The 26,279-nt window shown below is 42.1% G+C and overlaps 2 pseudogenes; both read left to right on the forward strand.

The window, feature by feature from the left end:
• The first annotated feature begins 6,336 nt into the window (after positions 1 to 6,336).
• LOC124011050 lies at positions 6,337 to 16,968 on the forward strand (annotated as a pseudogene).
• Positions 16,969 to 19,204: 2,236 nt separating this feature from the next.
• Positions 19,205 to 26,279, forward strand: part of LOC124010749 — a 27,957-nt pseudogene continuing 20,882 nt past the window's right edge.

Raw genomic sequence — 26,279 nt, forward strand, 5'->3', positions numbered from 1 at the left:
TAGTAGTATTATTTGGGGGGGGTACTCTTTAAAGACGTAGGGTTTCAGACATTTTCGGGCAGATGGGCAGGGACTCTGCTGGAAGCTGGTGCCACCATTGGGGTACCAGGACAGAGAAGTGCTTTGACTGGGCTGAGAGGGAGCTTGACCTCCTGTAACAGTGGGACGGCCATGAGACCAGAGGTGGCAGAATTGAGTGCTCGGGCCTGAAAGTTTGAGCCTGAAAGTAGAGATGGGACAGTTCCTCTTGCTGCACCGTAATTAAGCACCATTGTCTTGTAGTGGATGTGAGCTTCGACTGGAAGCCAGTGGAATGTACGGAGGAGCAGGGTGACATGGGGGATCTTGGGAAGGTTAAACACCCAGACGCACTGCAGTGTTCTAGATAAGTTCAGTGGAGACCCATCATTCAGGGCAGGTGAGCCACCTGTTTTGAGCCCCACAGTTTTAGCGATAAAACAGTGTGAAATAAATGATCTGTTTGCAAACAATGTAAAAAAACATATACTTGAGTTATTAATAAAGCTGCATACAAACATTTCGTTTTCTTGAGTAAGGCAGCTCCAAAATGCTGGTCTTCAGCCTTCTGTGGAGGTGGGGCAAGCCCGCAGAAAATAGGGAGCTCTGCGCCGTGATCGGCTCAGTGTTCTGTCATTCATGGGGACAATACGTCACTGCCCAGTCTTAGGGTAGAAATGGAAAATTCAAGCCCCTTGGGTGCTGCCATAGAGTTACATTCGAAGTGCCCATCCACGAAGGCTCAAGGTCATTATCCACAGATTGAATAATTTCAAATCAAGTGATATCTACAGTCGCTTTGATTGGACTGATCATGTCAACATCATACTTTCAACATCTGAGCTTGCAGTCATCATCATGAATCAAGTCGACAATCTACTGGCAAATCATTTTTAATCTTTGTCATATGCAGAGAAATAATGAGAAATTATAGATAAAATGTATCGGTGCTCATCAGCCGTTGGACATAAACATCACACAACAAATTGCAAATTCAAAAATGAGTCAGTGGCTAACTGAAGGAATCAGTGGCTAACTGCAAGCATTGCAAAGCAATCATTAGCCTGCTATTCAGTGGAGTTGCTGTGTGGTCCCAAGTCTAAGATTAAGGGGCCTTTTTCCTAGTTTAAAATTGTAAACATTCAACATTGGCCGTGCTGTCAATGAAGCTTGATTTGTGACGCGGACAAAACAACTTACCTCGGTACTGAAAAATCTGACTTGAGTGAGTTCAAGACAACTGGGAACTCAGGGAAAAGCAAGCTACGACTGGGAAAATACATTTTGAACTTTCATCCAACTCGGAATTGTACATTGAACTCAGGCCTCTTTCTACAGCTACGACCTGAAGATCACTGACATCATCATTTTTTTCCTGAGTTCCCAGTTGTCTTGAAGAACCACAAATCCAGAGAATGCCAGACTTTGATGAAGTTTGATGACAAAATATGCCCATGAAGAACTGCCACGCCACCTTCCTGTTCAAGTGAGCACAGCACAACAAGGTGAGTCCTAAAATGTCTTGTATGCTGCTGCATAAATGATGTAATATGCCAAAGAGATGTGTGTACTGTAGCTAAGAAAGTATTACCAAGTGTATGTTGTGTAGTAAGATGTTAGTAGCCCATGTGCCTCACCCTAATATTTTGGTCTTGTTTCACCTCTTAATTTTGCCTACTGTTCTGACTTGGTGGTTGACATGTAGCCTATAACCTGTTTTTGAGAAATGTAATCATTGAATATTGTAAGAGCTTTCATTGTCTGCTTATATGCCCCTTAATTTATCCTACAGTTCTGACTTGGCGTACAGGGAGAACACTGTAAGAACAGCCCATGTTCTGAATTCTGTCGCTGTACATTTCAAAAGTGCTGAACAAATAGTTACATTGACTACGTCCGTCCTAGCTCGCTCATTAATGTCTTAATCAAAATTACGGATTGCCTCTTATCGTCCCCTTATGCCATAGTTTGTATATCTCAAATGTCAGTAGAAACCACAGTTGTTTAAGTAAGTCAGCCATGTTACTTTAAAAGACAGTAAATGAGGCTGAATGAACTGTTTCGTAGCCAGACATGGTTCCGCTGATAGCCAGGTGTAGCAGTGGTAAATTGATGGGACTATGCTGTTTGGCCAGCTTTATGTAACAGTTTGTGTTACAATTAATGTATTGTTTAGTAATGTGTTGTGTAGTGGATTTGCTGGCATGCATCCCACTTTTTAAAAGTTTTTATTTAATCTTTATTTAACTAGTGAAGTCAGTTAAGAACAAATTCTTATTTACAATGACGGCCTACCCCGGCAAAACCCAGACGATGCTGGGCCAAATGTGTGCTTCCCTATGGCACTCCCAATCACGGTCAGATGTGATTTAGCCTGGCTTCGAATCAGGGACTGTAGTTATGCCTCTTGCACTGAGATGCAGTTCCTTAGACCGCTGCGCCACTCGGGAGCCCATGAAAGGTTTGCTCCCAATGTGAAGCAGGAGGTTGACGGCACGAGCAGGGAGCCCATTCAACAGAGATGTGAGAAATGTGTTGGTACTCTTCTCCAGATTTGTTCCTCGCCACAAACCTGTCTCGAAGCTCCACAGACAATTTATTCATCCTCATTGCTTGGTTTTTGCTCTGACATGCACTGTCAACTGTGGAACCTTATACCGACAGGTGTGTGCTTTTCCAATCATTTGAATTTACCACGTGGACTCCAGTCAAGTTGTAGAAACATCTAAAGGATGATCAATGGAAACAGGATGCACTTGAGCTCACTTTCCAAATGTCGCTGAAGTTGGAGACTTTCATCTCCCTCGCCAACTTTAAACATCTGCTATCTGAGCAGCTAACCGATCGCTGCAGCTGTACGTTATACATACGTATTAATAGCCCACCCAATTTTCCTACCTCATCCCCATACTGTTTTTTATTTATTTACTTTTCTGCTCTTTTGCACACCAGTATCTCTACTTGCACATGACCATCTGATAATTTATCACTCCAGTGTTAATCTGCAAAATTGTAATTATTCGCCTACCTCCTCATGCCTTTTGCACACAATGTATATAGACTCTTTAAAAAATATGTATATACTGTGTTTTGACTTGTTTATTGTTTACTCCATGTGTAACTCTGTTCACACTGCTATGCTTTATCTTGGCCAGGTCGCAGTTGTAAATGAGAACTTGTTCCCAACTAGCCTACCTGGTTAGGCTAGTTGGGTGGCGCAGTTAGGCTACCCGGGTGGCGCAGTGGTTAAGGGCGCTGTACCGCAGCACCAGCAGAGCCATGAGAGAGGGAGTGTTTGGCCGGTAGGGAAAGCCTTGTCTCAGCCAAGGTTGCCAGGTGTTTCCTTCTTCCTCCATGGTGTTTCCTTCTGGGTTGGATGGCGCTGTGTTAAGAAGCAGTGCGGCTTGGTTGGATTGTGTATCGGAGGACGCATGACTTTCAACCTTTGTCTCTCCCGAGCCCGTACGGGAGTTGTAGCGATGAGACAAGATAGTAGCTACTAAAAACAATTGGCTACCACGAAATTGGGGAGAAAAAGAGGTCAAATTCACAAAAAAATAATTTTACTATATATTTACTACGTCACATCTAGTCTATGAGACGAGGCTGCTCCTTGACCTACATTATAAACACGCAGATCAAGAGGTGTGTTTTCCCTTCAGCATCTGCATGTGGCATAATCTCACCCACCTCCCAGCATGAATCTGAAATGGTTAACTTTGGCTGTGAGTGATGGGAAAAAATCTGACTCAAAGGCAATTACTTGAAAAATTCAATGAATGTTTTATTTACAAACTTGATGATAAATATTATTAAAAATATATTTTTAAGTGACTTTGCTATTTGGGCCGTCAATGGGAATTGGGCCGTGCTTCAGCTGAACTGCAGTACGGAAAATGCCCTCTGAGCACAGTGGAAAGCATGCTAAAAGACTGGAAGCCTGGCCCCTTGTTCCGAGAAGGGTGTAATTGCAGACCGCAATTAGGTGCGTTCTCTGATATCGGGTGTTTCATGATATCAAGTTTACACCAATTGATGCTCCCCATTGGTCCGTGGCCGTTTCTTTTGCGTTGGGGACAACAGTTGTTGAGAACTGGTGAATTGTAGCTGAGCCTAACCTTAACCCTTTTCCTAACCTTAATCTCAGTCTCCTAACCAGCGTTAATTATCATAACCTGCCACGTTAGTTATCCAAACCTGCATGATAAACAAATCCCTAACCCTCACCCTTTTCCTAACCTTATCCTCAGTTTCCTAACCTCCACTTTAATTGTCCTTACCTGCCACTTTAATTATCCCAACCTGTTATGTATGATTTTTGCCTAGTTAAATAAATAACAAAATAAAATAAAAATAGTGTCCATCAGTTTCATAACACCGAAACTGACCAATGTCATGTATCAATTTGTATTTTTCAGGGAACATCCACATCAAGAAACTGTACAGTAGTTCTCCTACTGGGAGGCGCGGGAAATAGTTTAAAGAGCGATTGGTGCTGAGGAAGCTATGGCAATGGATGCCCCGCAGCCTGTTGAGATTCATAATGTCGTTTACCAGTTGAAGGATACCGATAGTAAATATTAATTGTTCATGCGGCTGAAAGTTTTTTGGGAGTTCAGGAATTAACATTGGAAGCATTGCAGGCAGTGGTGGAAAAAGTACCCAATTGTCATACTTGAGTCAAGGAAAAGGTGAAAGCCACCCAGTAAAATTCTACTTGAGTAAAAGTCTAAAAGTATTTAGTTTAACATATACATAAGTATCAAAAGTATATGTAATTGCTAAAATATACCTAAGTCTCAAAGGTAAAAGTATAAATAATTTCAAATTCATTATATTAAGCGAAATAGACAGCACGATTTTCTTGTAGTTTAAATGTACGGATAGTCAGGGGTACAGTCCAACACAGACATTGCGTGCATTCCTAAATTCGCTCTGTCTATATCCTCCGATTTCAGACCACTCTCGTCTGAGTGCCAGAGGACAGAATAATTGATGAAAAACGAACGCTCAACACCCCTTGAATACGGCTGGTGTCAGTAAACGTCGGCAAAAAAAGCGTAATTAAATTGTTGCCTGAAGCACAGTTAAAGTCACCAATGCTCTGGATAACATGAACACAACCTAACCAGCTCTGCTAAGGCGAGTGAAATGTCAGAGTTCTCTCATTTGTACTGAAAGTAGCCAGCAAGCCAGTCAATGTTAACCAGTTATCTTGGATGCTTGACTGCCGTTGTGAGGTCAGAACGCTTGAATCAACCCTCCTCCTCCGCCAGAGCGTCCAGTGTGGCTCTGAACGCTCCGAGAGCGATACGAACTGACAGTCTGACAACGCTCGGAATTTACGAACGACCAAGCGCACTCTGGCACTCCAGATTGATTTTAAGATCACATCCATAATTTACTAACAAAGTATTTGTGTTTAGTGAGTCCAACAGATCAGATGCAGTAGGGATGCGCGAATTTAAATGTTTTCCTGTTCTGCTAATCATTCAAAATGTAACGAGTACTTTTGGGTGTCAGGGAAAATGTCAAAAATATCAAAAGTAAAGTACATATACCCCAAAACTCCATACATTTTCCCTGACACCCAAAATTACTTAAAATATTTGTACTTAAGTACTTTACTTCACTGATTGCAGGGAATACTGACTGAAGATGTTCCTCCCTACGAGGCCCATGAGACTGTGTAGGGATGTGATTTGAATAGGACTGTGACTGAACGAGTGGGATGTTGTTATTTATCTATTTGGTTTTGATATCGTTGTTCCCCTTCCCCTTTTCCGCAAAGGAAATGTATTTTCTTCAACAGTTTACTAACCTTACAGTAGGTGGGGGCAGAGAGGTTATATTTGTAACAGGAAGTTCCGGGTCGAATCGACAGAACGGTGCTGTTGTGTCGATAGTGGTTGTGTCAGTTTCAAATGTATCATTGTAGGTATGTAATAGGTATGTAATAGCATGTTTAAACTTTCTAATGTCGAAAGAATATATAACATGCTAGGTAACAAATCCGTTTCACGCCTGGTAATGGTTTTAATTGTATGTGTTATTTTGGAGTCTAACCGAGTGAGTGAAGAACGTGATTAAAAACGATTTTACAAGTCACATAACTAGACTTTGGGTTTGTCTGAGTGTATGTACATATTTTCGTCAAAGTCATTTCATAAAGATTCCACTTATTTGAGTTCGTTTTTACGTGTTCTTGGTATTGTTTATGAGCTGTTAAATAGCCTCGTCCGAACCATCCGGTTCTCGCGAGTTTACATACACTGCTTCGTTAATGTAAGATCGCGAGATCAGGATGGTTCACACGAGGCAAGTCAAATGGCGGCTTCAACGGTTTCGGTCGTCTTTCCAGGAGTTTGCTCGTGGTGAAATGGCGGCATGAGGCTGTGTGATGAAGTGTCAAAATAGAGGGAAGCTAACTGAAGTTATCCTTCACTATTTGGAGAGAGAGGCCAACTGCATGGAATGGTGTCGATTAATGCGGATGAATCGGAGCACGTGTCAAACTCATTCCACGGAGGACCAAGTGTGCGGGTTTTCGCTCCACCCTTGTACTTGATTAATGAATTAAGGCCACTAATTAGAAAGGAATTCCTCTCATCTGATTGTCTAGGTTTTAATTGAAAGGAAAAAAGAAACACCTGCTGAGAATTGGCCCTCAATGGAATGAGTTTTGCACCAATGAAACAATGGAAATGGAGAGTTTGAGAAGCAACAGCTGTGCTGGAATGTGATCAATGTGGGGGACAGTTCTGATGATATGGAGCTGGAGGATGAGGGCCTAGTATTTGAATGTTCTGTAGTGGAAAGACATAGGAAGAACAGAGATACTGATGCTGGAAGCAGATGCGTATGTGGTATAGAAACTCCAGAGGTCCAAGGTAGGGAGCTCGAGTAATAATGTGGAAAGTTGGGATGGTGTTTGAGGAGACCACAGGGCCTCATTCACACCCTGATTAACCAAGGCCATAAAAAGAGGTGTAGTAAAACTGGGCCGCATCCGTGTAAATGAGAACTTGTTCTGAACTAGCCTACCTGGTTAATTAAAGGTGAAATAAACAATTGAAAATGGTAGGTTGTTAATATCTTGTCCAAGTCAGGTTCAGCAAGGGAAGATACTTCAATTGGAAAATCATAATGGGACGAAGCTCAGAAGCCATGACCCTGGAGCTGATGCTAAGTTGAAGGGAGTAATAATGCACAGTGGCTAGGAAAAACTCCCTAGAAAGGCCAGAACCAAGGAAGAAACCTAGAGAGGAACCAGGCTTTTAGGGGTGGCCAGTCCCCTTCTGGCTGTGCTGGATGGAGATATTCATAGATGACCAAGAGGGCAAATAATAAAAATCACATTGGTTGTCGAGGGTGCAACAGGTCAGCACCTCAGGAGTAAATGTCAGTTGGCTTTTCATTGCCGATCATTGAGAGTTTCTCTTCTGCTCCTGCTGTCTCTAGAGAGTTGGAAACAGCAGGTCTGGGACCGGTAGCACGTCCAAACAGGTCAGGGTTCCATGACAGCAGGCAGAACAGTTGAAAATTGGATCAGCAACAGTGAATCATCACAGTGTTTTTAAATGCCAAAGAATGGGACATGTAGCTGTTGAGTGAAAAGATGTGCCAAGTGTGGTGGGGAACTTGATTGCGCTGAATGTTGGAGCAATGTGACAGTTAAGTGTTGCAATTGTGTGGAGGACTAAGAGCAGCATTTGGTGGATGCCAGGTGCAGAGAGATGCTCAGAGATATAGAATCTGTCATGATGTATCATATGCAGAGGCTGTAAGACAGACTGGTGGAACTACAGTGCAGACTGATGGAGCTTCCATGGCTGGTCCCGTAGTAAGACGACCTACTGTCAGACTGATGGAGCTTCCATGGCTGGTCCTGTAGTAAGAGGACCTACTGTCAGACTGATGGAGCTTCCATGGCTGGTCCTGTAGTAAGACAACCTACTGTCAGACTGATGGAGCTTCCATGGCTGGTCCTGTAGTAAGACGACCTACTGTCAGACTGATGGAGCTTCCATGGCTGGTCCCGTAGTAAGACGACCTACTGAACTGGTCTTTCTTCTAGTCCTGACATGGTTTCGAGGCCTGTTCAGAAATCTTGTGCCCATAAATATGCTGTGGCAAAGGATTCTTTAATAGTGAATAAAATTTACTTCATAGCATTCATATGTAAGCTTATCAACAACTTGGATTGTGTGAAGCAGAAATACCAGGTTTAAAGTTATCTTGTAAACTGCAGCAGAGTTGTTTGGGGTAACAGATGTTACTGTCGGTATGGTTTTTGATAAACTGGATAATCTGGGGGTGGATTGTCTCAGCATGATAAAGACCCCAATGTTTGCAAACACAGAAAGTGATCTATTGATATAGTTTATTGGGGGGTGTGGGAGGGTTTTTGGGGAAGGGGAGGGTGTGGTAGAAGTTAATAGGGATTTCTTGGTTTATTTTCTTAGTACAGAATTAGACAGACATGGACCTTAAACATTTGTTTGTGGACCTCCATGATACCATAGGAGGTCTGCATCAACGGACTTCAGTGCAGGTAGTGCCTCTTCAGAGAGAGAACATTTCAGTTGCTCTACAGTTTTGAAGCTGAATGTAATGATTATCAGTTCTTTACATGTGTACTAATATTCAGACACATTCAGTTGTTTCTATATTTATCTACAATTCAGGGTTTTCACACGGTGCTTCAAGTAAATAAATATTAGTGCCTGAAAGTTCTTGAATTTGACTTGCCACTGTACGACCCCGGATAATTCTTAATATGGTGTGAATGGGAAATACAATTGTTTTCTGTGAGTGAAATAATACAGTGAAGACAAGGTTATTCATAAAATAGTACATAGTGCTGCCTGAAACATACTGTGATCTTGTACTAAATGGTTTTTGAGTCATTTATGCATTTTTGTCAATTTAGGAAATCTACTATAGATTAAGTGCACTTATGTTGTGCAATTTAAAATGTGTACTTTGTGTCTAACGTAAATTAATGTTTTGTCAAGGACCTGATCGACTGAAATTAGATAATTAAACATGAAAAAGTAGAAAATATTTTTACAGAATAAAGTGCCTGAACTGTCAAGGAAATAACTTTTGTGTCCGTTTGTCTTTATTACTACAGACCGACTCAGATTAAGTCTGAGGCCAGTAACCTCAACAGTGAAGACAATCCCAGTCTGCCTCTCCTTCCACACTGAGTCCAAACCTACAGTCACTGGGTCCTGATTGTGACAGTGGAGCCCAGTTTGCACTGCAGGATCCAGAGATGGCATCAGTGAAGCTGGAAGACTGCAGTCAAACACTGGAGCTGAATGTCAACATTAAAGATGAAGAAGAGGAGGAGAAGATTGGGACAACTGTTAGTCATGGTAAGAGCTGGTTCTATCTATAAGTTATCTTCATATATTACACCTCCATAAGTTATGACCAGACTATTGCTAGGTTGAATTCTGTAATTCTGACATCACACATCCCTGAATAACTCAAGACTTCACAGCGATGCAAAAACTTTTAAAACTTGTATTGCCTGCCTTTGCCCACACATTGTCTCAAAAACGTTGAACATGTTTAATACCCTCAATTACCAAGTTAGGCATCCTCATTTCAACATAGGCCATGGCATCATCACTGTCAATATTGAATTATAATTTGTTTGCTGCACAGAATATCAGATCTCAACAACGATTGGAGAAGTGTTGAACATAACCAGTAGACTACCACATCCTGATGACTTATATGTGATACATATATATTTAATTTGTCAAGTTGTAGAAACATCTCAAGGATGATCAATGGAAACAGGATGCATCTGAATTGAATTTTGAGTCTGTCTTGTTTTTCAGTTTTTAAAAAATTAGTATAAATTTACCAAAATTTCTAAACCTGTTTTAGCTTTGTCATTATGGGGTATTGTGTGTAGTTTGCGGAGGATATTTTTTAATGTAATTTTAGAATAAGGCTGTAACATATCAATGTGGAAAAAGTCAAGGGGTCTGAATACTTTCCGAGGGCACTTTCAGACCCCTTCCCATTTCTCCCATTTTGGTACGTTACAGCCTTCTTCTAAAATTGATGTTTTTCCTCGTCAATCTACACACAATACCCCATAATGACAAAGCCAAAACAGGTTTTTAGAAATTCTTGCAAATGTAAAAAACAAAACAATGATAGGAATTGCTTATTTACGTAAGTTTTCAGACCCTTTGCTATGAGATGATTCTTGAGATGTTTCTACAACTTGCAGTCCACCTGTGGTAAATTCAATTGATTGGACATGATTTGGACAGGCACACACCTGTCTATGTCAGGTCCCACAGTTGACAGTGGATGTCAAATTAAAAACCAAGTCATGAGGTGGAAGGATTTGTCCGTCGAGCTCCGTGACAGGATTGTGTCGGCACAGATCTGGGGACCGATACCAAAATATTTCTGCAGCATTGAAGGTCCCCAAGAACACAGAGGCCTCCATCATTCTTCAATGGAAGAAGTTTGGAACCACCAAGACTCTTCCTAGAGCTGGCCACCCGGCCAAACTGAGCAATCGGGGGAGAAGGACCTTGGTCAGGGAGGTGGCCAAGAACACGATGGTCACTCCGACAGAGCTCCAGAGTTCCTCAATGGAGATGAGAGAATCTTCCAGAAGGACAACCATCTCTGCAGGACTCCACTAATCATGCCTTTATGGTTGAGTGCCCAGACGGAAGCCACTGCTCAGTAAAAGGCACAGGACAGTCCGCCTGGAGTTTGTCAAATGGCACCTAAAGGATTCTGACCATGAGAAACAAGATTCTCTGGTCCGATGAAACCAAGATTGAACTCTTTGGCCTGAATGCCAAGCGTCATGTCTGGAGCAAACCTGGCACCATCCCTACGGCGAAGCATGGTGGTGGCAGCAGCATGCTGTGGGGATATTTTCAGTGGCAGGGACTGGGTGACTAGTCAGGATCAAGGGACAGATGAACGTAGCAAAGTATAGAGAGATCCTTGATGAAAACCTACTTGAGAGCTGTCGGGACTTCAGACTGGGGTGAAGGTTCACCTTCCAACAGGACAACGACCCGAAGCACACAGCCAAGACAACATGGGAGTGACTTTGATACAAGTCTCTGAATGTCATTGAGTGGCCCAGCCAGAGCCCGGACTTGAACCCGATCAAACATCTCTGGAGAGACCTGAAAATAGCTTTGCAGAGACGCTCCCCATCCAACTTTGTTTTTTTTTAAATGTAATTTTACCTTTATTTTACTAGGCAAGTCAGTTAAGAACAAATTCTTATTTTCAATGACGGCCTAGTAACAGTGGGTTAACTGCCTGTTCAAGGGCAGAACGACAGATTTTGTACCTTGTCAGCTCGGGGATTTGAACTTGCAACCTTTCGGTTACTAGTCCAATGCTCTAACCACTAGGCTACCCTGCCTAGTGCAGAACCTGAGAGCTTCTGCAGAGAAGAATGGGAGAAACATCCCAAATACAGGTGTTTCAAGCTTGTAGCTTCATACCCAACAAGACTCAAGGCTGTAATCACTGCCTATGGTGCTTCAACTAACTATTGTGTTAAGGGCCTGAATACTTACGTAAATGTAATATTTCAGTTATTTCTAAAAACCTGTTTTTGCCCTTGTCATTATGGGGTATTGTGATGCCATTATGGGGTATTGTGATGTCATTATGGGGTATTGTGATGTCATTATTGGGGTATTTTTTTGTCGATTGATGAGAAGAAGGAAAAAAAACGAATGAATCAATTTTAGCATAAGGCTGTAATTTAAGAAGATGTGGAAAAAAGGTCAAGGGGTCTGAATACTTTATGAATGCATTGTAGATCTTATTTCATGCTACTGAGACTTGTATGGATGATACCAGTATTGCCAGCATTTGTTTTATTAACTGGGCTATCTGGAGTGATTACAGAGTCGACTAAGGAAGTGGAGTAGACAAACTGCCAGTGTTTTAAAGTTCTATGAAATGAGTCTGTGTAGTTTCTAACCCTTGTGATATTGAGTGTAGGATGATATAGCTCATCATTTTCACCACTTTTGACTCTTTGTAGTTTTTGACTCCTACCCAGTTTTAGTATAGTTTTATTCCCATTCCCATACGGTCTACTGAAATGAATACATACACTACCGTTGAAACATTTAGGGTCACTTAGAAATGTCCTTGTTTTTGAAAGAAATGTTTTAGAAAGAATTGTCCATAAAATCGAATTGACCATTTATACAGTGTAGATGTTGTTAATATTGTAAATTACTATTGTAGCTGGAAGCGGAAAATAAAAAAAATGGAATATCTACATACAGTGGGGCAAAAAAGTATTTAGTCAGCCACCAATTGTGCAAGTTCTCCCACTTAAGAAGATGAGAGATGCCTGTAATTTTCATCATAGGTACACTTCAACTATGACAGACAAAATGAGGGAAAACAAACAGAAAATCACATTGTAGGATTTTTAATGAATTTATTTGCAAATTATGGTAGAAAATCAGTATTTGGTCACCTACAAACAAGCAAGATTTCTGGCTCTCACAGACCTGTAACTTCTTCTTTAAGAGGCTCCTCTGTCCTCGACTCGTTACTTGTATTAATGGCACCTGTTTGAACTTGTTATCAGTATAAAAGACACCTGTCCACAACCTCAAACAGTCACACTCCAAACTCCACTATGGCCAAGACCAAAGAGCTGTCAAAAAGCACACCAGAAACAAAATTGTAGACCTGCACCAGGCTGGGAAGACTGAATCTGCAATAGGTAAGCAGCTTGGTTTGAAGAAATCAACTGTGAGAGCAATTATTAGGAAATGTAAGACATACAAGACCACTGATAATCTCCCTTTATCTGGGGCTCCACGCAAGATCTCACCCTGTGGGGTCAAAATGATCACAAGAACGGTGAGCAAAAATCCCAGAACCACACAGGGGGACCGAGTGAATGACCTGCAGAGAGCTGGGACCAAAGTAACAAAGCCTACCATCAGTAACACACTACGCCGCCAGGGACTCAAATCCTGCACTGCCATACGTGTCCCCCTGCTTAAGCCAGTACATGTCCAGTCCCGTCTGAAGTTTGCTAGAGAACTTTTGGATGATCCAGAAGAAGATTGGGAGAATGTCATATGGTCAGATGAAAGCAAAATATAACTTTGGTAAAAACTCAACTCGTCGTGTTTGGAGGACAATGAATGCTGAGTTGCATCCAAAGAACACCATACCTACTGTGAAGCATGGGGGTGGAGACATCGTGCTTTGGGGCTGTTTTTCTGCAAAGGGACCAGGATGACTGACCCGTGTAAAGGAAATAATGAATGGGGCCATGTATCGTGAGATTTTGAGTGAAAACCTAAGGGCATTGAAGATGATCCCAAACACACCGCCCGGGCAACGAAGGTGTGGCCTAGCCAGTCTCCAGATCTCAACTCCATAGAAAATCTTTGGAGGGAGTTGAAAGTCCGTGTTGCCCAGCAACAGCCCCAAAACATCACTGCTCTAGAGGAGATCTGCATGGAGGAATGGGCCAAAATACCAGCAACAGTGTGTGAAAACCTTGTGAAGACTTACAGAAAACGTTTGACCTCTGTCATTGCCAACAAAGGGTATATAACAAAGTAAAGAGAAACTTTTGTTATTGACCAAATACTTATTTTCCACCATAATTTGCAAATAAATTCATTAAAAATCCTACAATGTGATTTTTCCCCCTCATTTTGTCTGTCATAGTTGAAGTGAACCTATGATGAAAATTACAGGCCTCTCTCATCTTTTTAAGTGGGAGAAATTGCACAATTGGTGGGTGACTAAATAATTTTTTGCCCCACTGTATCTTCTGAGATTTTTGGATATGAATATGAACTTTATCGAACAAAACATGTACGTGTAACATGAAGTCCTATGAGTGTCATCTGATGAAGATCATCAAAGGTTAGTGATGAATTTGATCAATATTTCTGCTTTTTGTGACTCCTCTCTTTGGCTGGAAAAATGTTTTTCATGTTAGGTGCTGACCTAACATGATCTCATGGTATGCTCTCGTCGTAAAGCCTTTTTGAAATCGGACACTGTGGTGGGATTAACAAAAAGTTTATCTTTAAAATGGTGTATAATAGTTGTATGTTTGAGGAATTTTAATTATGAGATTTCTGTTTGAATTTAGCGCCCTGCACTTTCACTGGCTGTTGTCAAATCGATCCCGTTAACAGGATTCAGCCCGTCTCATCCCTAAGAATGTAAAAAGGGCTTCATAAAATACATTTGATTGACATGTATATCACACCAACTGACTGGTTCTTCTGATGTTCACACAGGAGACCATGTTGAGACATTCTCTACATCCAGAGAGCATCAGCAGGAAGATCAGAGAGCAAAGAGGTTTCATCACTGCCCACATTGTGAAGACATTTTCCCATTTCAATCAAAGCTAAAAATACACCTAAAAATACACACAGGAGAGAAGCCTTACTCCTGCTCTGACTGTGGTAAACGTTTTAAAACATCAACTCAGCTAAAAGTTCACCAGAAGACACACACAGGAGAGAAGCCTTACGTCTGCTCTGACTGTGGAAAATGTTTTAAAACATCAAATAAGTTTAAAGTTCATCAGAAGACACACACAGGTGAGAAGCCTTTCTTCTGCCCTGACTGTGGAACTAGTTTCTCTCATCTTTCCCACTTAAAATATCATGAACGTATACATACAGGAGAGAGAAGCCATACTCCTGCTCTGACTGTGGAAAATGTTTTAAAACATCAAATGAGCTAAAAGTTCACCAGAGAACACACACAGGAGAGAAGCCTTTCTTCTGCCCTGACTGTGGAACTAGTTTCTCTCATCTTTCTAACTTAAAATCACATGAACGTATACATACAGGAGAGAAGCCTTACGTCTGCTCTGACTGTGGCGCAAGTTTCTCTCGTCTGGACACCTTAAAAACACACCAACGTATACACACAGGAGAGAAGCCTTACTCTTGCTCTGACTGTGGAAAATGCTTCACAACGTTAACTGATCTAAAAGTTCATCAGAGAACACACACAGGAGAGAAGCCTTATTCCTGCTCTGACTGTGGAAAAAATTTTAAAACATCAACTCAGTTAAAAGTTCATCAGAGAACACACACAGGCGAGGAGTCATACGTCTGCTCTGACTGTGGAAAATGTTTTAAAACATCAAAAGAGCTAAAAGTTCATCAGAGAACACACACAGGAGAGAAGCCTTATTCCTGCTCTGACTGTGGAAAATGTTTTAAAACATCAAATAAGCTTAAAGTTCATCAGAGAACACACACAGGAGAGAAGCCTTACGTCTGCTCTGACTGTGGAACTAGTTTCTCGCAACTTTCCAACTTAAAATCACATGAACGTATACATACAGGAGAGAAGCCATACTCCTGCTCTGACTGTGGAAAATGCTTCAAAACATCTACTAAGATAAAAGTTCATCAGAGAACATGTGCAGGAGAAAAGTCTTACTCCTGTTCTGACTGTGGGGTGAGTTTCTCTCGACTGAATACCTTAAAAGCACACCAACATATACACACAGGAGAGAAGCCATACTCCTGCTCTGTGGAAGGGTGGGCGTGTAACTCAAACTTCTAGCCAAAGGCTGCTGTGTTTAGAATCTCATCAAGGTTAACTGTAGCATTTTAGCTAATTAGCAACTTTACAACTACTTACTACTTTTTAGCTATTACTTAGCATGTTAGCTTAGCATGCAACTACTTAGTATGTTAGCTAACCTTTCCCCTAAAACCATTTAACCCCTCACCCCTAACCTAGCTAACATTAGCAACAACAAATTGGAATTCGTAACATATCATACATATTACAAGTTCGTAACATATTGTATGAATAGCAATGCGTAAAATAACATAAGAATTGTAATTCTTAACATACGATACGTCCTGCAAGTCGTATTATACTGAACAACAATCTAAATGCAACACTTTCAAATATTTATATTTCGTATAAGAAAATCAGTCATTTTAAATAAACGAGTCCATAATCTATGGATTTCACATGACTGGGCAGGGGCTCATCCATGGGTGGGACTTTGGAGGGCATCGGCCCACTTGGGAGCCAGGCCCAGCCAATCAGCATGAGTTTTTTTCCCCACAAAAGGTCTTTATTGCAGACAAACATACTACTCAGCCCCCTCCCAGACAATCCTGCAGGTGAAGAGGTCCTGGGCTGCCGTGGTTACATGTGATCTGCAGTTGTGAGGCCGGATGGATGTACTGCCAAATTTTCTAAAAGGACGTTAGAGGAGACTTATGGTAGAGATATAAATATTGAAATCTCTCCTGCAGTCATCATGACAATTGCACATTCCCTGAACTTGAGATATCTGACATTGTGTTGTGTGGTCTTTTATTGTCCCCCAACACAAGGTGCAGTTGTGTAATGATAATGCTGTTTTATCAGCATCTTGATATGCCACACCTGTCAGGTGGATGGATTATCTTGACAAAGGCTGAAATGCTCACTTACAGGGATAGTAACAAAGTTGGGTACAACATTTGAGAGAGATAAGCCTTTTCTGCACATGGAACATTGCTGGAATGTTTTATTTCAGCTCATGAAACCAACACTTTACATGTTTACTTCATATTTCAGTTCAGGTTACATTGGTAGGCCAATGTCATGTAACCTATCTAGCAACCTTTTGGTTACCAGCCCAATGCTCTAACCACAAGTCTACCTTCCGCCCGTAACATGTATCAGATATAGATGGTGTGATGATCACTTTTCACCACTAGTTTGGGGGATTATTTTACAACTTTATTTAATGATACACAGTTTATGAAATTAATCCATGTGTTTATTAATTGTCTGTAAAACTAGATGAGTTATTTTAGTTACTGATCATGAATGTGTTTGGATAACTGCATTGAAAACTTTATTGATCTGCCAATGAAAAATAAAGTTACATGAATATGCACTGGTCAACCTCTTCTTATCTTTAGTATTCAGTTCTTCATATTAGATCTGACAGTATGAATGGTTCTTATGGTTGTATTCAGTTCTTCATATTAGATCTGACAATATGAATGGTTCTTATGGTTGTATTCTGTTCTTCATATTAGATCTGACAGTATGAATGGTTCTTATGGTTGTATTCAGTTCTTCATATTAGATCTGACAGTATGAATGGTTCTTATGGGCTGAGTGCCTGGAGTGTTTTTGTATGACTACAGTCAGGAAATCTCTCTGACCCTGTGACATCACCAGTACATTCATCTTAAGATAGCCAGGTGAGACAACCACATATCACAGCAAACACATTTCTCCTCAATTAGTCAGTGTCACATTATTATGATTTGTATTATTATTATTTGTATTTATGGGGGGGGGGTACTCTTTAAAGACGTAGGTGTTTCAGACCATTTCGGGCAGAGACTCTGCTGTCCTAGCATCAGAAGGAAGCTGGTGCCACCATTGGGGTACCAGGACAGAGAAGTGCTTTGACTGGGCTGAGAGGGAGCTTGACCTCCTGTAGCAGTGGGACGACCTTGAGACCAGAGGTGGCAGAACTGAGTGCTCGGGTTGGGATACAGGGTTTGAGCCTGAAGGTACAGATGGGGCAGTTCTTGCTGCACCATAAGTAAACATCATTGTGAGCTTTGACTGGAAGCCAGTGGAATGTATGGAGGACCAGGGTGACATGAGGGACCTTGCGAAGGTTAAACACCCAGACGGACTGTAGTGTTCTAGATAAGTTCAGTGGAGACCCATCATTCAGGGCAGGTGAGCCACCTGTTTTGAGCCCCACTGTTTTAGCGATAAAACAGTGTGAAATAAATTATCTGTTTGCAAACAATGTTAAAAAACATATTGAGTTATTAATAAAGCTGCATACAAACATGATTTTTTTTTTCTTGAGTAAGGCAGCTCCAAAATGCAGGTCTTCAGCCTTCTGTGGAGGTGTGGCAAGCCCACAGAAAATAGGGAGCTTTGCGCCGTGATCGGCTCAGTGTTCTGTCATTTATGGGGACAATACATCACTGCCAAGTCTAAGGGTAGAAATTGAAAATTCAAGCCCCTTGGGTGCTGCCATAGAGTTACATTAGAAGTGCCCATCCAAGAAGGCTTAAGGTTATTGTTCCTGCATTCCTAAATTCGCTCTGGCTATATACTCCGATTTCAGACCACTCTCGTCTGAGTGCCAGAGGACAGAATAATTGATGAAAAACAAACGCTCAACACCCCTTGAATACCGCCGGTGTAAGTAAGAGTCGGCAAAAAATGCGTTATTAAATTGTTGCCTGTAGCACAGTTAAAGTCACCAATGCTCTGGATAACATGAACACAGCCTAACCAGCTCTGCTTAGGCGAGTGAAATGTCAGAGTTCTCTCATTTGTCCTGAAAGTAGCTAGCAAGCCAGCCAATGTTAACCAGTTATCTTGGATGCTTGACTGCCGTTGTGAGGTCAGAACGCTTGAATCAACCCTCCTCCTCCGCCAGAGCGTCCAGTGTGGCTCTGAACGCTCCGAGAGCGATACGAACTGACAGTCTGACAACGCTCTGAATTTACGAACGACCAAGCGCACTCTGGCACTCCAGATTGATTTTAAGACCACATCCATAATTTAAAAATAAAGTATTTGTGTCTGGTGAGTCCGCCAAATCAGATGCAGTAGGGCTGCACGAATTTAAAATTAAATGTTTCCCTGTCCTGCTAATCATTCAAAATGTAACGAGTACTTTTGGGTGTCAGGGAAAATGTATGGAGTTGAAAGTACATTATTTTCTTTCGGAATGTAGTGGAGTAGAAGTAGAAGTTGTCAAAAAATATCAAAAGTAAAGTACAGATACCCCCAAAAACTACAGATGTGGCACTTAAATATTTGTACTTGAAGATGTGGTCTTTACACCACGCCAGGGTATTGCAGGGAATACTGACTGAAGATGTTCCTCCCTAAATGGCATATATAGGCCCATGAGACTGTGTAGGGATGTGATTTGAATCGGACTGTGACTGAAGGAGTGGGATGTTGTTATTTATCTATTTTTGTATTTTGTTTTGAGGTTTGTTCCCCCTCCCTTTTTCCGTAAAGGAAATGTATTTTCTTCTACAGTTTATTAACCATACAGTAGGTGGCGGCAGACACGTTATATTTGTGTAAATATCAGTATACCAGAGAAGAAGATGACGCTGCTGCGCTATAGTAGTGGGGAACAGGAAGTTCCGGGTCGAAACGACAGAACGGTGCTGTTGTGTCGATAGTGGTTGTGTCCGTTTCTAATGTATCATTGTAGGTATGTAATAGCATGTTTAAACTTTCTAATGTCGAGAGAATATATAACACGCTAGGTAACAAATCCGTCAATGTATTATCACGTTTGGTAAAGGTTTTAATTGTATGTGTTATTTTGGGGTCAAACTGAGTGAGTAAAGAACGTGTTAAAAACATGTTTTACAAGTCACATAACTAGACTTTGGGTTTATGTACATAATTTCGTCAAAGTCATTTCATAAAGATTCCATTTATTTGAGTTCGTTTTTACATGTTATTGGTTTTGTGTAAAATGTTTATGAGCTGGTAAATAGCCTCGTCGGAACCATCCTGTTCTCGCGAGTTTACATACACTGTTTCGTTAATGAAAGCTCGCGAGATCAGGGTGATTCGAACGAGGCTCGTCAAATGGCGGGAACGATTTCGTTCGTCTTTCTATGAGTTTATTCGTGGTGAAATGGCGACATGAGGCTGTGTGAGGCTGTATCCTTCACTATTTGGAGAGAGAGGCCAACTGCATGGAATGGCGTCGATTAATGCGGATGAATCGGAGCACGTGTCAAACTCATTCCACGGAGGACCAAGTGTCAGTGGGTTTTCGCTCCACCCTTGTACTTGATTAATTTATTAAGGTCACTAATTAGAAAGGAATTCCTCTCATCTGATTGTCTAGGTTGCAGCGTAGCATAACATTGAAGGGTAGCCTAGTGGTTAGAGCGTTGGACTAGTAACCGGAAAAACCCCGAGCTGACAAGGTACAAATCTGTCGTTCTGCCCCTGAACAGGCAGTTAACCCACTGTTCCCAGGCCGTCATTGAAAATAAGAATATGTTCTTAACTGACTTGCCTGGTTAAATAAAGGTAAAAATAAAATAGGTTTTAATTGAAAGGAAAAAAGGAACACCTGAGAATTGGCCCTCAATGGAATGAGTTTTGCACCAATGAAACAATGGAAATGGAGAGTTTGAGAAGCAACAGCTGTGCTGGAATGTGATCAATGTGGGGGACAGTTCTGATGATATGGAGCGGGAGGATGAGGGCCTAGTATTTGAATGTTCTGTAGTGGAAAGACATAGGAAGAACAGTATAGAAACTCCAGAGGTCCAAGGTAGGGAGCTCAAGTAATAATGTGGAAAGTTGGGATGGTGTTTGAGGAGACCACAGGGCCTCATTCACACCCTGATTAACCAAGGCCATAAAAAGAGGTGTAGTTAAACTGGGCCGCATCCGTGTAAATGAGAACTTGTTCTGAACTAGCCTACCTGGTTAATTAAAGGTGAAATAAACAATTGAAAGTGGTAGATTGTTAATATCTTGTGTTGGTCAGGTTCAGCAAGGGAAGATTCTTCAAATGGGAAATCACAATGGGACGAAGCTCAGAAGCCATGACCCTGGAGTTTATGCTAAATTGAAGGGAGTAATAATCTCTGCGGTCCCAATATCTATGTCCATGGATGATATTGTTAAAGAACATGTGAAGGGAGACAGAGTGGTTGAAGCCTAAAGGTTGATCAGTAGGAAAGAGGGTTAAAGAAGTCACAAAGTGCTGTACAGAAACACAGCCTAAAACAACAAACATAATAATAATCACAGTGGTTGTCAAGGGTGCGACAGATCAGCCCCTCAGGAGTAAATTTCAGTTGGCTTTTCATAACCGATCATTGTGAGTATCTCTACCTCTCCTGCTGTCTCTAGAGAGTTGAAAACAGCAGGTCTGGGACAGGTAGCATGTCCGGTGAACAGGTCAGGGTTCCGTAGCAGAACAGTTGAAACTGGAGCAGCAACAGTGAATCATCAGTGTTTTTAAATGCCAAAGAATGGGACATGTAGCTGTTGACTGGAAAGATGTGCCAAGTGTGGTGGGGAACATGATTACAGTGAATGTTGGAGCAATGTGAAGGTGAAGTGTTGCAATTGTGTGGAGGTCAGACAGAGGAGCATTTGGTGGATGCCAGGTGCAGAGAGATGCTCAGAGATATAGAATCCGTCATGATGTATCATATGCAGATGCTGTAAGACAGACTGGTGGAACTACAGTGCAGACTGATGGAGCTTCCATGGCTGGTCCCGTAGTAAGAGGATCTACTGTCAGACTGATTGAGCTTCCATGGCTGGTCCCGTAGTAAGAGGACCTACTGTCAGACTGATGGAGTTTCCATGGCTGGTCCAGTAGTAAGAGGACCTACTGTCAGACTGATGGAGTTTCCATGGCTGGTCCCGTAGTAAGAGGACCTACTGTCAGACTGATGGAGCTTCCATGGCTGGTCCCGTAGTAAGAGGACATGCTGTCAGACTATTGGAGTTTCCATGGCTGGTCCCGTAGTAAGAGGACATGCTGTCAGACTATTGGAGTTTCCATGGCTGGTCCCGGAGTAAGAGGACCTACTGTCAGACTGATGGAGCTTCCATGGCTGGTCCCGTAGTAAGAGGACCTACTGTCAGACTGATGGAGTTTCCATGGCTGGTCTTGTAGTAAGAGGACCTACTGTCAGAACTGGTCTTTCTACTAGTCCTGACATGGTTTCGAGGCCTGTTCAGAAATCTTGCGTCCATAAATGCACTGTGACAAAGGATACTTTAATAGTAAATAATATGTACTTCATAGCTTTCATTGGTGAGGTTATCAACAACTTGGATAGTGCCTCATCAGAGAGAGAACATTTCAGTTGCTCTACAGTTTTGAAGCTGAATGTAATGATTATCAGTTCTTTACATGTGTACTAATATTCAGACACATTCAGTTGTTTCTATATTTATCTATAATTCAGGGTTTTCACACGGGACTTCATTCATTTTAGTTGTCCTTGAATTTGACTTGCCACTTTGATAATTCTTAATATGGTGTGAATTACAATTGGTTTTTGTTTAATACAGTGAAGACAAGGTTATTCATAAAATAGTACATAGTGCTGCCTGAAACATACTGTGATCTTGTACATTTATGCATTTATGTGAATTTAGGAAATCACTTAGATTAAGTTGTTGTGCAATTTAAAACGTGTACTTTGTGTCTAATGTGAATGAATGTTTTGTCAGGGATTATCTACCTGATCTACTGAAATTAGATAATTGAACAAGAAAAACAAGAAAATATTTTTACAGAATAAAGTGCCAGAACTGTCAAGAAAATAACTTTTGTGTCCGTTTGTCTTCATTACTACAGACCGACTCAGATTTGTCTGAGGCCGTTTAACGTCAACAGTGAGGACAAACCCAGCCTGCCTCTCTCCTTCCACACTGAGTAGAAACCTACAGTCACTGGGTCCTGATTGTGACAGTGGGGCCCAGTTTGCTCTGCAGGATCCAGAGATGGCATCAGTGAAGCTGGAAGACTGCAGTCAAACACTGGAGCTGAATGTCAACATTAAAGATGAAGAAGAGGAGGAGAACATTAGGACAACTGTTAGTCATGGTAAGAGCTGGTTCTATCTATAAATTATCTTCATATATTAGACCTCCATAAGTTATGACCAGTCTATTGCTAGGTTGAAATCTGTAATTCTGACATCACACATCCCTGAACAACTCAAGACTTCCCAGTGAAGCAAAAACTATTTAAACTTGTAACGCCTGCCTTTGCCCACACATTGTCTCAAGAACGTTGAAAATGTTTAATACCCTCAATCACCAAGTTCGGCATAGCTCATTTCAAAATAGGCCATGACATCATCACTGTCAATATTGAATTATAATTCTTCACGGTTTACCAGTAAAAAGACCAAGCTGCGTCTGCATGACAATCGTTTGATCTCAATCAATTTCATGGGAATATGCATTTAAATCTTCTTGAAATACTGTTTGGTGAGCAAATTAGAGCAGATGGTGTTCAATTATTTTCTACTTTCTGCATTTTGTTTTAATCAAAGCACATTCTGCCTAATGGAGCTGTTGAGTTTGGGACGATTCAGCAAACCATCCTAAAATCTCGTAAGAAAACAGGTGTTGTTTTTGTTGTAAAAGTAATGTTATGCTATAATATTTGGTGATGTGGACTGCTAATTAATCATTAGGTGATCGTCCAAGACATTGATCTAACTTTACTAAAAAAAATACATTGTGGAGGCTCATTGCTCTTGCAGCACTACACACCTGCAGTCTGCTGCACCGAACTAGCGATTGATGCTCACCTAGCCTACTCTTTTGCCTCGCGCAACATTTGGTGATGCAGAAACGAGAGAACATGTTGTTTTCATGACAATCTGGGAATATTTGGCCAAGGAAACATTTCTGGTTGGTCTCAAGGAATGTCACACAGGGAGACTTTTTAAAACGGGATTGAGAGAAGTAGCAGCTAATGCTCACGGAGAGCCTGAATATTATTATTAACCTTTATTTAACTAGGCAACGATTGGAGAAGTGTTGAACATAACCAGTGGACTGTCACATCCTGATGATTTATATCTGATACATATATATTTAATATTTTTATATATCAAGTTGTCAAAACATCTCAATGATGATCAATGGAAACAGGATGCACCTGATCTCAAGTCAAAAGTTTGGGGTCACTTAATCTACCCATGGTGTCCGATTTAAAAAGTGATTTACAGCGAAAACACAACATATGACATTTACATTTAACATTTAAGTCATTTAGCAGACGCTCTTATCCAGAGCGACTTACAAATTGGTGCATTCACCTTATGACATCCAGTGGAACAGTCACTTTACAATAGTGCATCTAAATCTTAAAGGGGGGGTGAGAGGGATTACTTATCCTATCCTAGGTATTCCTTAAAGAGGTGGGGTTTCAGGTGTCTCCGGAAGGTGGTGATTGACTCCGCTGTCCTGGCGTCGTGAGGGAGTTTGTTCCACCATTGGGGGCCAGCGCAGAGAACAGTTTTGACTGGGCTGAGCGGGAGCTGTACTTCCTCAGTGGTAGGGAGGCGAGCAGGCCAGAGGTGGATGAACGCAGTGCCCTTGTTTGGGTGTAGGGCCTGATCAGAGCCTGGAGGTACTGAGGTGCCGTTCCCCTCACAGCTCCGTAGGCAAGCACCATGGTCTTGTAGCGGATGCGAGCTTCAACTGGAAGCCAGTGGAGAGAACGGAGGAGCGGGGTGACGTGAGAGAACTTGGGAAGGTTGAACACCAGACGGGCTGCGGCGTTCTGGATGAGTTGAAGGGGTTTAATGGCACAGGCAGGGAGCCCAGCCAACAGCGAGTTGCAGTAATCCAGACGGGAGATGACAAGTGCCTGGATTAGGACCTGCGCCGCTTCCTGTGTGAGGCAGGGTCGTACTCTGCGGATGTTGTAGAGCATGAACCTACAGGAACGGGCCACCGCCTTGATGTTGGCTGAGAACGACAGGGTGTTGTCCAGGATCACGCCAAGGTTCTTGGCGCTCTGGGAGGAGGACACAATGGAGTTGTCAACCGTGATGGCGAGATCATGGAACGGGCAGTCCTTCCCCGGGAGGAAGAGCAGCTCCGTCTTGCCGAGGTTCAGCTTGAGGTGGTGATCCGTCATCCACACTGATATGTCTGCCAGACATGCAGAGATGCGATTCGCCACCTGGTCGTCAGAAGGGGGAAAGGAGAAGATTAATTGTGTGTCGTCTGCATAGCAATGATAGGAGAGACCATGTGAGGTTATGACAGAGCCAAGTGACTTGGTGTATAGCGAGAATAGGAGAGGGCCAAGAACAGAGCCCTGGGGGACACCAGTGGTGAGAGCGCGTGGTGAGGAGACAGATTCTCGCCACGCCACCTGGTAGGAGCGGCCTGTCAGGTAGGACGCAATCCAAGCGTGGGCCGCGCCGGAAATGCCCAACTCGGAGAGGGTGGAGAGGAGGATCTGATGGTTCACAGTATCGAAGGCAGCCGATAGATCTAGAAGGATGAGAGCAGAGGAGAGAGAGTTAGCTTTAGCAGTGCGGAGAGCCTCCGTGATACAGAGGAGAGCAGTCTCAGTTGAATGACTAGTCTTGAAACCTGACTGATTTGGATCAAGAATGTCATTCAGAGAGAGATAGCGGGAGAGCTGGCCAAGGACGGCACGTTCAAGAGTTTTGGAGAGAAAAGAAAGAAGGGATACTGGTCTGTAATTGTTGACATCGGATGGATCGAGTGTAGGTTTTTTCAGAAGGGGTGCAACTCTCGCTCTCTTGAAGACGGAAGGGACGTAGCCAGCGGTCAGGGATGAGTTGATGAGCGAGGTGAGGTAAGGGAGAAGGTCTCCGGAAATGGTCTGGAGAAGAGAGGAGGGGATAGGGTCAAGTGGGCAGGTTGTTGGGCGGCCGGCCGTCACAAGACGCGAGATTTCATCTGGAGAGAGAGGGGAGAAAGAGGTCAGAGCACAGGGTAGGGCAGTGTGAGCAGAACCAGCGGTGTCGTTTGACTTAGCAAACGAGGATCGAATGATTATGTTAGGTCATAGCCAAGTCAAAAAAACACAACCATTTTTCCGTTACAGTCTGTAGAAACAAGTCAAATGATGAATGCAATCAATCTTTAGGATGTTTGTAACATAAATCATCAATAAGTTTCCAACCGGAGAATTTCATTGTCTGAGGAAAAGCATTGTAACGAGAGCTAACTCTGTCGGGAGCAAGTGTCATGAGACCGAGGCTCTCTGCCAGACCACTTTCTCAAAGAGCTCTCATGAGCCCCTCCTTTATAGTAGAATCCTCAAAGCAGTTTCTAAAGACGGTGACATCTAGTGGAAGCCCTAGGAAGTGCAACCTCATCCATATCTCACTGTGAATTCAATAGGCACTGTTTTGAAAATCTATTTCTCACTTCCTGTTTGGATTTCTTCTCAGGTTTTTGCCTGCCATATGAGTTCTGTTATACTCACAGACATCATTCAAACAGTTTTAGAAACGCCAGAGTGTTTTCTATCCAATACTAATAATAATATGCATATATTAGCATCTGGGGTGTTGAGTTTGGGACAGTTTTCAACAGTGCTAACATAATTGCAAAAGTGTTTTCTAATGATAAACTTGGATTGGCTAACACAACATGCCATTGGATCACAGGAGTAATGGTTGCTGATAATGGGCCTCTGTACACCTATG

This window comes from Oncorhynchus gorbuscha, linkage group LG23 (assembly GCF_021184085.1).
Source record: "Oncorhynchus gorbuscha isolate QuinsamMale2020 ecotype Even-year linkage group LG23, OgorEven_v1.0, whole genome shotgun sequence".
Lineage (NCBI taxonomy): Eukaryota > Metazoa > Chordata > Actinopteri > Salmoniformes > Salmonidae > Oncorhynchus > Oncorhynchus gorbuscha.